At 34.8% G+C, this 16,035-nt stretch overlaps 1 non-coding gene across 1 annotated transcript; it reads right to left on the bottom strand.

Moving 5' to 3' along the window:
* Nucleotides 1–582: 582 nt before the first annotated feature.
* LOC120106875 lies at nt 583–692 on the bottom strand. Its single transcript, XR_005508871.1, has one exon. It is a non-coding gene; the product is annotated as a small nucleolar RNA R71 (small nucleolar RNA).
* Nucleotides 693–16,035: the final 15,343 nt, after the last annotated feature.

The raw sequence follows: 16,035 nt of genomic DNA, 5'->3' as shown, positions 1-16,035 counted from the left end.
GTATTTTTAGTTGGTACTTATATTTATTTTTATTTAAAAAAAAGAGAGAGGGAATTATTTTGCATGCTAAAGTGGAATAGGGACGACACCGGTCGATTAAGTCGTACAACTTTAGATCATCCCTTAGGACATACCCCTGAAATTCCTTCTCAATATCTCACACCTTGTGAGATGGCTGATTTAAATGAAGATGCGGGAAGCCACCACGATCGAGAATGTGAACCCCATGTTATGACCCTAAGACAATACCCACAACTGGCTAGGACTAGTCAGCCTTCATGCATAATTTTTTCTGATAATGTAGGACATTTTGACATCAAACCCGGGGTAATTCAATTGCTGCCCAAGTTCCACAGGTTAGAGTCCGAGAGTCCGTATCTTCATTTAAAAGATTTTGAAGAATTGAGCATTACATTTAGAGTGCCGAACGTCACCGAGAATGTCCTCAAGATGACATTGTTTCCTTTCTCTCTAAAAGATAAGGCCAAAACATGGCTAAACTCGTTGCGACCTAGATCAATAAGAACTTGGCAAGATATGCATAGAGAATTTTTGAAGAAGTTCTTTTCCACACAAAGGACCAACTTTTTAAAAAGACATATTAGCAATTTCCAACAAAAAGATAATGAAACATTTTATGAATGTTGGGAAAGATTTAAAGACCTTCTTCTCTCATGCCCTCATCACGGGTTCAAAACTTGGAGAACCATTAGCTTCTTTTATGAAGGTTTATCGCCACAGTTGAAACATTTGTAGAGACCATGTGCAATGGTAGATTTTTAGAAAAACAACCTGATGAGGCATGGGAATATTTGGATTCCCTTGCTGAGACTACCCAACTTTGGGATAACGGGGATAGAAACACCAAGTCTTTACCTAAGCCTACTAGCTCTGTACAGGGAGGCCTTTACAACCTCAGAACTGAGGATGATCTTCATGCTAAAATGGCAGCCCTCACTAGGAAGGTAGAAGAAATTGAGCTTAGGAAGATTGAGCCTGTCAAGACTATAGAACTTAGAAATGAGTGTTGTGGTATCTGCGATATGTCGGGTCATACTACTACAGATTGTCCCACCATACCGGCATTCAAGGAAGTCTTGCACGATCAAGCAAATGCTATGAACTCCTACCAAAAGCCTTATAACAATCCATACTCGAATACCTATAACCCTGGTTGGAAGAATCATCCAAACTTTAGGTGGAGAAACGATCATCCTCAACAGTCACACCATTCATCTCCTCCACCTGCACATCCTACTTATGCACCACCACCTTCTCAAAAGCCGAATATTGAGGATACCTTGCAATCCATACAAACTTTTCTACAAGGTCAAGCTAATATCAATGCTCAAAATACTCGAAATTTTGAAGACATAAGGAACCAATTGTCAATGTTGACTACCGTCCTAAGTACCCAAGAGAAGGGTAAGCTTCCAGCTTAACCCCAACCTAACCCACAAGTGCACGGTAGTAATAATACAGCTCCTTCTAGTTCGCGTACAGAGCATGCAAAGAGCATCATGACTTTGCGTAATGGAAAAGTCATTGATCAAACCATCCAATTGAGACCGCAGGTCACTTCTAATTCTAATGCTCCCAAAGCCGATGAAAGGGACAAAGAAGAAGTTGAGGTCCCAACCTCTACCGAGAAAGTTGAATGTCCTTTTTTTCCACCTTTTCCACAACGGTTAAAGCCGTTGCAAAAGCTCGAACCTAATTCTGAAATTCTTGAGCTTTTTAAACAAGTAAAGATCAACATACCTCTTCTTGATGCAATCAAACAAGTACCCTCATATGCCAAATTTTTGAAGGACTTGTGTACTGTTAAGCGCCGATTAAATGTTAAGAAGAAGGCATTTTTAACTGAAAATGTGAGTGCTATTTTGCAACACAACATTCTCCCTAAATATAAAGATCCAGGTTGCCCAACCATCTCATGCATCATAGGCAACTTTAGGATAGAGCGAGCATTGTTAGATTTAGGGGCGAGTGTGAATTTGTTGCGATATTCTGTATATGAGCAACTTGGTTTAGGTGAGTTGAAGCCAACCTCCGTCACTTTGCAATTAGCTGACAGGTCAGTTAAAATTCCAAGGGGGATTATCGAGGATGTATTAGTCCAAGTAGACAAGTTCTACTTTCCTGTCGATTTTATTGTATTGGACACACATCCGGCTTCGAACTCACAGTCTCAGATTCCGGTCATTTTAGGACGTCCATTCCTTGCAACTTCTAATGCATTGATTAATTGTAGGAATGGCGTCATGAAGCTTTCTTTTGGTAATATGACCTTAGAATTGAACATTTTTAATGTATGCAAACAACCCAATGATTCCGAAGAGAGCAAGGAGGTTGATTGGGTTGAAACCATCGCAGAAGAATATTTGTTAGCTAAAGCAATTAACGACCCATCTAATGATAGCTTAATTGATTGGTGTCCTAATGGAACCGATGACGATGATTTGTCAGTCACACCTATTGTGGATAATCTGGATATCAAGATGGTCAATGGGTGGAGACCAAACGTAGGAGAATTTGAGAGGTTGTCGCCTCGAGAGGTGAAAATAGTACTATCCCATGAGCAAGCACCCAAGCTCGAATTGAAATCCTTGCCGAAGGAACTCAAGTATGCTGATGACCCAAAGATTGATTTAAAGATTGATTTTGATGATCACAAAACCTTGAAGTATAAATACTAATGTTTGTGTTGCAAGGAGAAAGATATTTATTTTGCAAGGAACATAGCAAGTTGGAAAAACACAAGAAGGCCTCCAAAGCTCTCAAGAAAAGTTGGAAGAAAGCTACAATTTATTGGCCCAAGTCTCAAGTTCAAAGGATTCAAATTGGAGGAGCAAATTCAAAGGAAAATTCAAAAGAATAGTCTTCGAGTCGACTCCTGAGGAATTCGAGTCGACTCCGATGCTTGTCGAGTCCACTCCAGAGTAGAACGAGTCGACTCCAGGGAGTAACAGACAGAAAGACAGAAAAGATATTTTGGACCCTGAGAGGCGAGTCGACTCCTAAAGAACTCGAGTCGACTCCAATAGCTGGCAAGTCAACTCCTAAGGAAAACAAGGCAAAAGTCAGAGAGCGATTTTCGACCCTGAGATTCGAGTCGACTCCTGTGGAACGCGAGTCGACTCCAATGGTTGGCAGGTCGACTCCAAAGAAAGCGAGAGTCGACTCTCAGTGGAACACAAGGAAAAAGTCAGAGAGCAGTTTTCGGACTCTGAGATCTGAGTCGACTCCCAGACAACTCGAGTCGACTCCAAGGCAGCGCTACACCAAAATGGCAGAAGGCTGTGTTTCGGAAACTGAGAGCCGAGTCGACTCCGGAACAGTTTGAGTCGACTCCAAGACCAGACAAGCCAAAAATGCAGAGGATCAGTTTTCGGGCTCTGAGAGCCGAGTCGACTCCAAGAGAATCCGAGTCGACTCGAGGAAGAAAATCAGAAAGTATGTCCTCTGAATTCATGGGATGAGCCGACTCCGAAGATGCCAAGTCAGCTCCAGATGTTGGCGAGTCGACTCCGGGTTAAGATGAGTCGACTCCCAGTCGAGGATGCACAATAATTCAAATTTGGAACAGTGGCCGAGTCGTCTCCAGTAAAGCACGAGTCGACTCCTGCAACAGACGAGTCGACTCCTGATCGCGCGAGTCGACTCCGATCCCAACGGTAATATTGTCAGGAAGTGCAGACTGTGTCCAACGGCTCTATTTTTGTCTCTAACGGCTATATTCTTGTTTCCACGCCATCAAAAGCTATAAAATCAAGAGGAGAGCTAGGGAAGACGGCATGGAAGTGGGAGAAAATATTTAGGAAAGAGATTACAAGGGAAATCTTCCATAAGCACAAAAAGGGCCATTCAAAGTGAAATAGAGAGAAGAAGAGCATCCAAGTGAATCCCAAAGCTTCCTCTTCATCCGTGTGCTGCCTCGAAAATCCTCTACTTCGTGCCAAATCAGAAGAGGGTCAAGTAAAGAAGAAGCCAAGCTCCTTCATCTTCAAAACTCGTTTGAGGGCTTCTCTTTACTCTCTTTGTTTATATTGTTATATTTGCTTATTTAAGAAGCTTTGATTTGTTTTACACTTTGTTTTAATATCCTGTAACTTGATTCAATCAAGGGATTGAATCAAGGGGTTAAGGTTTGTTGGTAAGCCAAAGGGAAAACCAACGGTGTTAGGTTTGTTGGTGAGCCGAGGGTAAAACCAACGTGTAAGGGTTCGATTGTGATCCCGGGAAAACAATCGGAGTGGGTCTAGTCGGTGAGCCTGGAAAAACCGACCGAGTTCGTTGTGCGCTCGTAAAACAACAAGTTGGGTTGTGAGCTTGTAAAACAACCGGCTGTAATCTGTAGGATTATAGTGAAATTCCCAAGAGGTCTTGGGGAGTGGATGTAGGTGCTGGGGTGCACCGAACCACTATATGTTTGTTGTGTTTGTAATGCTTCTTGTTATTGTCTAACTTACACAATTACTCACTTAGATAAATTGCTTGCTTAACTATTATCCGCGAATTCTTTAGTTGCAAGCATATTCAATCAAGTCACATTCTATACATCAAACAGTTGCTAAGTTTAACTTTCACTGTGCATCTATACAACTTAGCATAATTAATCAAAACTTTTAGAAATAGGTTAAAAGTTTTAAAAGACCCAATTCACCCCCCCCTCTTGGGTTGTATCTACTGGGCAACAAGTGGTATCAGAGCGGGTGCTCTAAGTTTAATTATTGATCTCACGATCAAGAGCCAAAGATCATGACAACTCAAATAGATAGTTTTCTAGGAGAAGGACAATCAATTGATACACCTCCACTATTTAATGGCATAAACTACACACATTGGAAAATACGCATGCGCATTTTTATTCAATCACAAAACTATTATTTATGGAAAATCATAATAAATGACCTTCACACACTCTCTCAAACCATTAATGAGAAGGACTTAGCACAATTGAATGCTAATGCTATGAACATATTATATTGTGCTATTCAAGAAACGAAGTTTAATGAAATTTCTGCATGCTTATCTGCTAAGGAGATCTGGGATACTTTAGAAAATATTTATGATAAATCTCAGATTAGCTCACATGTGCTTCAATTGCCTACTAACAATGAGATTGCAGAAAAAGGTGTTGAATCTCCCACCTCAGTCAAGTCGACTCCAAGTATTCCAGAGTCGACCCTCAAGTTAACCGAGTCGACTCCAATAAGGACCGAGTCGACTCTGAGGCAAATCAGCTTCCTAAAGACAAAGAAGAAGAGGAAGCAAGAAAGAAAGAAAGAGATAAAAAGGAAGAAAGTCTTGACCAAGGAAGAGTCAAGCAAGGAAATAAAAGCTAGGAGCAACAATAATGATATTAGCTCCAAGGAACTACAAGAGGTAACTAACTTTTGCTTTATGGCACAAGAAGATAAGGTAAAATCTGAATCTAATTTTACACCAAATGAATTTCATGAAGAATTTTCTTATGATGAACTTTTAAATGCTTTTCATGAGTTGTATGGTGAATGTAGTAAATTAGCTATGAAAAATAAAAATCTTAAAAAGCTAAATTTGGAAATTTCAAAAGAAAGAAATTCTATTGCTGAAATACACGACAAACTAAATTCTGAAAATAAAAGCTTAAGGTCATTTTCAGAAGAATTGATTCAGAAAAATCATAGCTTAATTAAAGAAAATCAAAACTTAAGCAATGAAATTAATCAATTAAAATTTTTTATCAACAAATTCACCGTAAGTTCAGAACGATTAAAAATGATGTTTGAAAGCCAATATGTTGCTTATGATAAATCAAAACTTGGCTTGACTCCTTTACTTAACAATAAATCTCTAGAGAAAAAGGTTATCAATTCATCAAGCAAACCATTAAATAAGATAACTTATTTCAAACATGAAAAGAATGGGCATAACAACTTTTCCCATCATTCTAACACAATTAAATTAAAAGGTAAAGTTATTACTATTAAACAGATTTGGGTTCCAAAAGGAACCATATGTCCTAACTCTCAAGGACCCAAGCAAGCTTGGGTACCCAAACTGAAAATATGATGATGTAGATGAAGGTGTGCCAAGATACCCATGAAACAAATGGAACTTTCATATAAATGGGTGATCTAGACACACATTAAAGAGTGAAACTTAAAATATAATCAAGAAAAGTAATTAAAATAGAAGAAATAAAGTCAAAGTTCTTCAACTTTCTATACTTTTCTATATTAAGGGATACTTTGTTAATGATTAATCAACCTCCTTAAATTATCCTTTTGAGTCCTCTATATGCTTGATTGAGAGTTCGTATCCATGGCATTATCCTCTATTGATCATAAATATAATAATGTGTACTTGGTGTGCTTTTGAATATATGCACTATGAATACCAAGATTAAAGAAACCATCTTTGGCATATGAAATCAGCTCATGCTAGTATGTACTTAATCTCAAAAGACCTTGCCATAGGCTTACTTAGATTATCTTCTTAAAGGTCAAAGTGTTGCTAGCTAACTAAGGAAACAAACAAAAATCATTTCTAAATCTAAAGATGTTGTTTCCATCTCTAAGTTTTCAAAAGCTTACATTGGATTTGTTCTTGGCAAATAAAACTGAAATGATTTTCTGTATTTGCTAAATCTTGTAAAAAGTGTTTCAAATGATAAAGGTTTCCAAACTGTGAAAGTATCATGGCACAGTGTTGAAAACCAAAATCCTGATAAAGTTTATACAGAAATTAAGTATTTCAGCACCAAGGACACCTTAAGTAAAATAGGGTTGATAGAATTCTTGAAGAAATGAAAAAGACAATTGTGTATGATAGTAATCTACTTAAATGATTTTTAAAAGCTATCATCACTGCTTGTCATACATATGATTTCTATTAGATCTATTTTTGATGAAAACTCCTTTTGATCTTCTGAAAAATTGAAAATGAACCTGTTGCCCAGTAGATACAACCCAAGAGGGGGGGTGAATTGGGTCTTTTAAAACTTTTATGTTACTTCTTAAACTTTTTGATTAACTATGCTAAGTTGTATAGATGCACAGTGAAAGTTAAACTTAGCAAGGGTTTGATGTATAGACTTCGACTTGATTAAATATGCTTGCAACTAAGGGATGTGCGGATAAGAATTAAGCAAGCAATTTATCTAAGTAAGTAAGTGTGTTAGTTAGACAATAACTAGAGGCATTACAAACACAAAGGACATATAGTGGTTCGGTGCACCCCAGCACCTACATCCACTCTCCAAGACCTCTTGGGAATTTCACTATAATCCTACCGATTACAGCCGGTTGTTTACAAGCTCACAACCCAACTTGTTGTTTTACGAGCGCACAACGAACTCGGTCGGTTTTCCCAGGCTCACCGACTAGAACCAACCCCGATTGTTTTCCCGGGCTCACAATCAAACCCTTACATACGTTGGTTTTAACTTGGCTCACCAACCAACCTTATCACCGTTGGTTTTTCTTTGGCTCACCAACAAACCTTAACCCCTTGATTCAATCCCTTGATTGAATCAAGTTACAAGATATTAAAACAAAGTATAAAACAAAACAAAGCTTCTTAAACAAGCAAATATGACAATATAAACAAATAGAGTAAAGAGAAGCCCTCAAACGAGTTTTGAAGATGGAGGAGCTCGGCTTCTTCTTTACTTGATCCTCCTCTGATTTGGCATGAAGTAGAGGATCCCCGAGGCAGCACACGGATGGAGAGGAAGCTTTCGGATTCACTTGGATGCTCTTCTTCTCTCTATTTCGTTTTGGATGGCCCTTTTGTGCTTATGGGAGATTTCCTTTGTAATCTCTTTGAGATCTCTTTCCTAGATGATCTCTCCCACTTCCATGAGTTCTCCCCTAGCTCTCTTCTTGTTTTTATAGCTTTAGATGGCGTGGAAACAAGAATATAGCCGTTAGAGACAAGAAAAAGAGCCGTTGGACACAGTCTGCATTTTCTGACAATGTTACCGTTGGGATCGGAGTCGACTCGCGCGATCAGGAGTCGGCTCGCCTGTTGCAGGAGTCGGCTCGTGTTTTACCGGAGACGACTCGGCCACTGTTCCAAATTTGAATTAATGTGCTTGCCTCGACTGGGAGTCGACTCGTCTTAACCTGGAGTCGACTCGCCAACTTCTGGAGCTGACTTGGCAATTTCGGAGTCGGCTCATCCACTGAAGTCCGTGGATCCAATTTTGAATTTTGTCCTCTCGAGTCGACTCGACTGTCCCGGAAGTCGACTCGAATCTCAGAGCCCGAACTCCCGATCCTCTGTCTTTTGGCTCGTCCAGTCTTGGAGTCGACTCGAACTTCCTTGGAGTCGACTCGGCTCTCAGTTTGCGAAACACAGCCTTCTGCCATCTTGGTGTAGCGCTGCCTTGGAGTCGACTCAAGCTGTCTGGGAGTCGACTCGAATCTCAGAGGCAGTAACTTGGTTTTCTGTCTGTTGATGGTCGCAGAGTCTCGGAGTCGACTTGTGCAATGCGGGAGTCGACTCGAATCTCAGAGTCCCAAAAATGCTCTCTGACTTTTTCTTTGTGTTCCGCTGAGAGTCGACTCTTGCTTTCTTTGGAGTCGACCTACCAACCATCGGAGTCGACTCGCGTTCCACTGGAGTCGACTCGAAGACTGTTCTTTTGAATTTTTCTTTTGATTTTACTCCTCCAATTTGAATCCTTTGAACTTTAAACTTGGGCCAATAAATTGTAGCTTTCTTCCAACTTGAGAGCTTTGGAGGCCTTCTTGTGTTCTTCCAACTTGCTATGTTCCTTGCAAAATAAATATATTTCTCCTTGCAACATAAACATTAGTATCTATACTTCAAGGTTTTGTGATCATCAAAATCAATCTATGAATCAATCTTTGGGTCATCAATCTCCCCCTTTTTGATGATGACAAAACTTGGAGTATATGCAATATAAAAGATATTGATTTCTAGAAGTAATACATAGCTAAGTTGCATGAAGTGGAAAACATATATATTTAAAAACATACTTCATGATAATGCTTTAGATTTAATCAGCTTAACACAATCAACATATTTAAATTTTAAGCTGATTTGTATTCAATTCAAAGTAATAAAGCATTCTGAGTATATAGCATATACTTAGATATTTCTCCCCCTTTTTGACAACATCAAAAAGATAGTGAAACATTAAGTACAAAGATCAGAGCAGAACACATCGAGTGTGAATTCAAGAGGTTTTTTTTTTTAATTTGATACCACAGATAGTTTTCTAATCAAGTGTAGGTGGAATCTTCCTTAGGTTAATTCAAGAAGTACCACAAATGATATTCAAGGAAAAATATGAGTGGAAATCTAACCTCTCTTCACTAAGTATGAAAGCTTGTTCATTTAAGACCTTTTGCCCAATCTATTAAGTATTTTATCAACATGAGAGCAATTTAATTAATTTTCAGAGTAAAAGATCAAAACTTATATATTTGGAAAAACATATCATCATGTTGGATCATTAATTCTTAATGACTTCAAAGTTCTTATATGATAATAAGAGCATTGGGGCACAAATACCAAAATATGAGTTTATGCAATTTTTGATACATCTTTGAGCTCTTTTAAAGACTTTCTTTTATTCCTTTAGAAAATAAGCATAATTTGATACATAAAATAATGAATTGGCACACAATTTAAGTTTTAAAGATCAAGTCAATTAGGACTCATTAGTGAATATCAAAATAGATTTTCTAAAAGATACTCAAGAAAATTTTACACGTTATTCTCCCCCTTTTTCATTAAGTTAGAGGCTCTTTAAGCTCAACTTGCAATTTGGTTCATGATTTATGCATAAGATATACTAACCAAATAACAGGCCTCAAGGTGTATCATAAAGATTTTCAGATTAAATTTCAGATGATACATATTGGAGAGTATTAGGATCATTTTTCATTTTGTATTCTTCCTCTCTCCTTTAGTTATAGATATATGCGATTAAGTTCCGTGAGACCTCTCCTTCTGAAATTTTCTTTCTCCCCCTCTATTGATCATTCCATTTAAGAGTTTAGAATTTGAAGATAATGTTCAATAAAATTGTCAATCTCAAAAATATATTTTCTATAAGTTTCAACTCATTTTCATAAGACTCAAGGTTTGAGATAAGACAGCCTTTATAGAACTCATCTCAAGGTAATTAAAGCATGTCTTGCAATATAAGGAGGTTCATCAAAATCAATCCATAAAATTCAAGGTATGCATCAAATTAAAGTTTCTTTAGGATAAGATACTGAATATCTAAAGCTCCCCCTCAAAAGATGCATTCTTCTTTAATCATTCTTTTCTTTGGTTGAATTTCAGAATTTAATAATAAACGTGAATAAAACTGAAATTCTATGTTATCGAGAATGTAGAGTGATCTAGAATTATTCAAAATTTATAGTATTCACTCTATATATATATATTCTGATGATAGTTTCTAAGAATGTAGGAGAGAAAAATATATAGATGATCATTGAGGTATGTGTATTTATAGAACTCAATTTCTTAATCACAGTTTTTCAGCAATGTATACATGAAGCTCAATAAATTTTTTAAATATTAAAATAAAGTCATATATTTTAAAAATATTTACTTGCAATCAAGATCATCGTAAGACACATCATTTGAATCAAAATTAGTATACTTTGAAGGTAAGAAATGATATGTTTCGAATGCGTATCGGAGCAATCAAAATAAATTCTGTTTTTCTTACATTAACATTTTATTTAGTAATCATATGGAGTTTAAACTTTTATACAAAATCAGATTCTGAATTACATAGGATTTTTAATAGAAGCTTTCTAAGTCATAATATGAGATATGTATCTTTCATAATGTAGCTCATCTTAAATTGTTACGATTGAAAAATACATATTTCAATAACATTAAAGCACTTTCAGAATTTTTGTGTTTAATTTTGAGTTTCGATACAAAATAAAGGATATTTTAACAAGTATTAGGACATTATGTATCAAAGTTAGGCAAGTAGAAAGATAGATCAATATCAATTTATTTTTCCTAAATAGAGATGTTCTTCTCTTCTCCTTTCTACAATTTTATTTAGCTTTCAGATTTTAACAATGATTGTGAATGACAAATCTGAAATTTCTTTTCAATAAAACTAAACAAAAGATGTTATGTAGCAATTCAAACATTCAATCAAATTGTCCAAGTATGAAACATTACAAAATATTGAGAATCCATAAATCAAGACATCATACCATATGCAAAATATACCATGTGTTAAGTCATGCATTAAAATACTAAGAACAAGAATGTCAAGGATCAAAATCAATTCTTTTCAAATAAACTTCCCCTATTTAAATATAATCTTGCAATGATTTCATCCTTAAAGTGTGTTTTCAAGTGATTAAAAATTTGACTTAATTCTACTTTCATTTACTTTGTTTTTCATTTATAACTTTCTTATGCTCTATACTCTATTTGCTCCCTATCCGGTGGAGTTGGGAAGGGGCACGAGGTACTACCACTAGCCTCCCTCTTGTGCCGTCCCTAATATGCCCTACACCGAATAGTTGGGTCAAATAGTGCCGGGTACTACCACTAGCCTCCCCATTGGCACCATCCCTATGATGAGCAATATAGAAAGGTTAAAATGTTTACTTCAAAACCTCCCTATTTAAGTGTAATTAATTATGGATTTTATTCCTTCCAAAAGAATGCTCACACAAGTCTCACAAATGTGTCGAATATATTAAGTTTGTTTTGCTTTTCCTTAAGGTTGAAGTGTTTGCCTCTACTTGGATTTTACTTCTCTTGAATAATATCCATTTTCTTTTCTTTATCTCTCTCTCTTTTTGTTATTCTCAAGTAATTTTCATGAGAGAGCAGAATAGAGAATTAATCTTACGTATCATATATATGTATATCATGCAAACAACATTTTCATTATGCTCAAGGATTCATAACTTCTCACAAGTTATTTTACATCAATATTTTAAGCATATACTTGTGTATTTCATGGTTATGACATAGGCAAAGATATATTTTAGTTTGGGCAAACCATGAAATAATTTCTAAAAGTATAAGTCAGTCAATACACATATAGACATGATATCAAAAAAATTAATAATTAAAGAATTTAATCATGTCATAATAAGATTTAAGTTACTGACTTTGCTCAACTAATTTGTGAGAAAGGTATCTAAATTACCTATTCATTATATGTTCTTCAAGCCAAACTAGATTTCTTATGTGTGAACTTTTGGCTGAAGAAGATCCTCTCTCTTGTTTGCATGTGAATGTTTAGTGTATCTTACATGAAGATATCCTTCAAGTTGAAATTTCTCATTTTTCTTTCTTGAAGGAAGGTCATTAGTTTCTTTAAGATACAAAGCATACATCCAACATATATATTTTTTTAACTAAATGACTCAATATAAGATATGACAATAGTTGCATGTTGAGTCACTTTACTCAAGAGATTGCCTAAATATAAGCAAGCACATATCATTTGAACTAAAGAGATAGATTCATTAACCAAGATAGTTTAAGTCAATTTAGTTTAGATTCTATTTGCTTAAGATAATTATCAATAAGATATGTTAACTATGTTTTAATCAATTTATCTTAAACATTTGTTTCTATCAAAATTCAGATTATGATTTATTTGTTATCAATAAAATATGATTAATTAAAGTTAGATTGAAGTCTTGCACAAGGTCACATAATGAGCATACAATCTGGTCTACTAGCTGTATGATAGAATAATTATTCTATCATGCTTCAATACAGCTTTAACACAATAGATCTACTTTGCTCATCCTTTTTAAATTCTACAAGATGGGGTCATAGATATACCTTCTTCATGCCAATCTTCTATAAGAGTTTTCTTGTGGACTAACGTTGGTCAATGAAGATCCCCTTTCCTGTTTGTTTTAATTTGGAGTTTGAGAGAAGATGTTAATTCATTCATCATATTTCAAATTCACTTTGCAATATAACTCTTCATTAGTAGAACCAAAAATGATGTCATCAATGCATACTTTGAGCAAATAAGATATCACAAATTCATCTTTTTGATGCATAGATTTATCACTATTACTTTCTATCAAAAAGGTTGCTTAAGCTTTTATATATCATGCTTTTGATGCTTGTTCTAAATCACATATTGCTTTATCATATATGTAATGTGTATTTTTAAATATGGTGGTTATTTTTCATAGATCTCCTTTTTAATGAAGTAACCATATAGGAGTGACTTCTACACATTCATTTGACAGAATATAAAGCTCATGAAGCAAGCACATGATAATGATGATCTTTACTTCTAATCATGCAAGAATCTTTATCAAGATCTATTTTCTCTTTTCTTGATTTAGTCTTTTAGTAGTCATCAATTTTTCTTCATTAAGTGTATATGTAAAAGATTAACCATATAATTTGATTTTAGTATTTTGATAATAAATCATTAGTCTCATAAAGAATAAAATGAATTGATACTTCTACAACTAGAATTTTTCATGAATGTTCTATATGCATTGCTTGATGAATGATATCCAAGGATAGAAGTATCTTTATCAGATTTGGCATTATTTTCATAATAACATGTACGACTGAAAAATATGAAAGATATGCAATGGTTCATTTTCCATTTTTCAGAAGATCAAAATTTTCATCAAAAATAGAAATCATATGTATGACAAGCAGTGATGATAGTCTTTTAAAAATTATTTAAGTAGATGACTATCATACATAATTGTCTTTTTCATTTCTTCAAGAATTCTATTAATCCTATTTTGCTTATGGTGTCCTTGGTGCTGAAATCATTGGATTTAATATTATTTTCTGTATAACCTTTATCAGAATTTTGGTTTTCAACACTGTGCCATGATACTCTTTATCTTCACAGTTTGGAAACCTTTATCATTTGAACCACTTTTACAAGATTTAGTAAATACAGAAAAATACTTCAGTTTTATTTTTCAAGAATAAATCCAATGTAAGCTTTTGAAAAAACTTGGAGATGGAAACAACATCTTTAGATTTAGAAATGATTTTTGTTTGTTTCCTTAGTTAGCATGCATAGCAAAACTTTGACCTTTAAGTAGATAATCTAAGTAAGCCTATGGCAAGGTCTTTTGAGATTAAGTACATACTAGCATGAGTTGATTTTATATGCCAAGGATGGTTTCTTGGTATTCATAGTGCATATATTCAAAAGCATACCAAGTACACATTATCATATCTATGATCAATAAACAATAATGCCATGGATAATAACTCTCAATCAAGCATATAGAGAATTCATAGAGTTATTCTTAATAAATTGATTAATCATTTAGCAACTTATCCAATAGTGAGTAAAGTATACTAAAAAATGAAGAGATTTGATTATATTTCCAAAAGTATTTTCTATATCACAAAATTGATCACTACTAGCAAATCATATCAAATACTAAAGCACAAATAATGATGAGATGCAAGAATTACTGATTTCCTTATTATTATTATTATTATTATTTTTATTTAAAATTACTTTTCATAAGTATGTTTTAAGTTTCAGTGTGTCTAGAACACCCACTTGTATGAGTTTATTTGTTCCATGGGTATCTTGGCACATCTATGTCTATATCCTCATATTTTCATTTTGGGTACCCAAGCTTGCTTGGGTCCTTGAGAGTTAGGACATATGGTTCCTTTTGGAACCCAAATCTGTTTAATAGTAATAATTTTACCATTTGATTTAATTGTGTTAGAATGATGGAAAAAGTTGTTATGCCCATTCTTTTCATGTTTGAGATAAGTTATCTTATTTAATGGTTTGCATGGTGAATTGATAACCTTTTTCTCTAGAGATTTATTGTTAAGTAAAGGAGTCAAGCCAAGTTTTGATTTATCATAAGCAACATATTGGCTTTCAAACATCATTTTCAATCGTTCTGAGCTTACGGTGAATTTGTTAATAAAAGATTTTAATTGATTAATTTCTTTACTTAAGTTTTGATTTTCTCTAATTAAGCTATGATTTTTCTGAATTAATTCTTCTAAAAATGACCTTAAGCTTTCATTTTCAGAATTTAGTTTCTCTTGTATTTCATCATTAGAATTTCTTTCTTTTGAAATTTTCAGATTTAGTTTCTTAAGATTTTTATTCTTTACAGCTAATTTTCTACATTCACTATACAAGTCGTGAAAAGCATTTAATAATTCATCATAAGAGAATTCGTCTTGAAAATCATTTGAGGTAAAAGTAGATTCAGATTTTACCTTGTCTTCCTGTGCCATAAAGCACAAGTCCGTTACCTCTTGTAGTTTCTTGGAGCTAATATCATCATTGTTGCTCCTAACTTTTATTTTCTGGCTTGACTCTTTCTTGGTCAAGGCTTTCTTCCTTTTTATCTCTTTCTTCCTTTCTTCTTGCTTCCTCTTTTTCTTTGTCTTTAGAAAGCTGATTTGCCTCGGAGTCGACTCGGACCTATTGGAGTCGACTCGGTTATCTTGAGGGTCGACTCTAAAATACTTGGAGTCGACTCGACTGAGGTGGGAGATTCAACACCGTTTTCTGCAGTCTCATTGTTAGAATGTAATTGAAGCACATGAGAGCTAATCTGAGATTTATCATAAATATTTTCTAAAGTATCCCAGATCTCCTTAGCAGATAAGCATGCAGAAATTTCATTAAACTTTGTTTCTTGAATAGCACAATATAATATGTTCATAGCATCAGCATTCAATTGTGCTAAGTCCTTTTCATTAAAAGTTTGAGAGAGTATGTGAAGATCATTTATTATGATTTTCCATAAGTAATAGTTTTGTGATTGAATAAAGATGCGCATGCGTATTTTCCAATGTGTATAGTTTATGCCATTAAATAGTGGAGGTGTATTAATTGATTGTCCTTCTCCTAGAAAACTATCTATTTGAGTTGTCATGATCTTTAGCTCTTGATCGTGAGATCAATGATTAAACTTAGAGCACCTGCTCTGATACCACTTGTTGCCCAGTAGATACAACCCAAGAGGGGGGGTGAATTGGGTCTTTTAAAACTTTTATGCTACTTCTTAAACTTTTTGATTAACT

This window comes from Phoenix dactylifera, unplaced genomic scaffold (genome assembly GCF_009389715.1).
Source record: "Phoenix dactylifera cultivar Barhee BC4 unplaced genomic scaffold, palm_55x_up_171113_PBpolish2nd_filt_p 000672F, whole genome shotgun sequence".
Taxonomy (NCBI): domain Eukaryota; kingdom Viridiplantae; phylum Streptophyta; class Magnoliopsida; order Arecales; family Arecaceae; genus Phoenix; species Phoenix dactylifera.
Note: the sequence above shows the minus strand (reverse complement) of the source record. Positions and strands in the feature narration are given on the sequence as shown.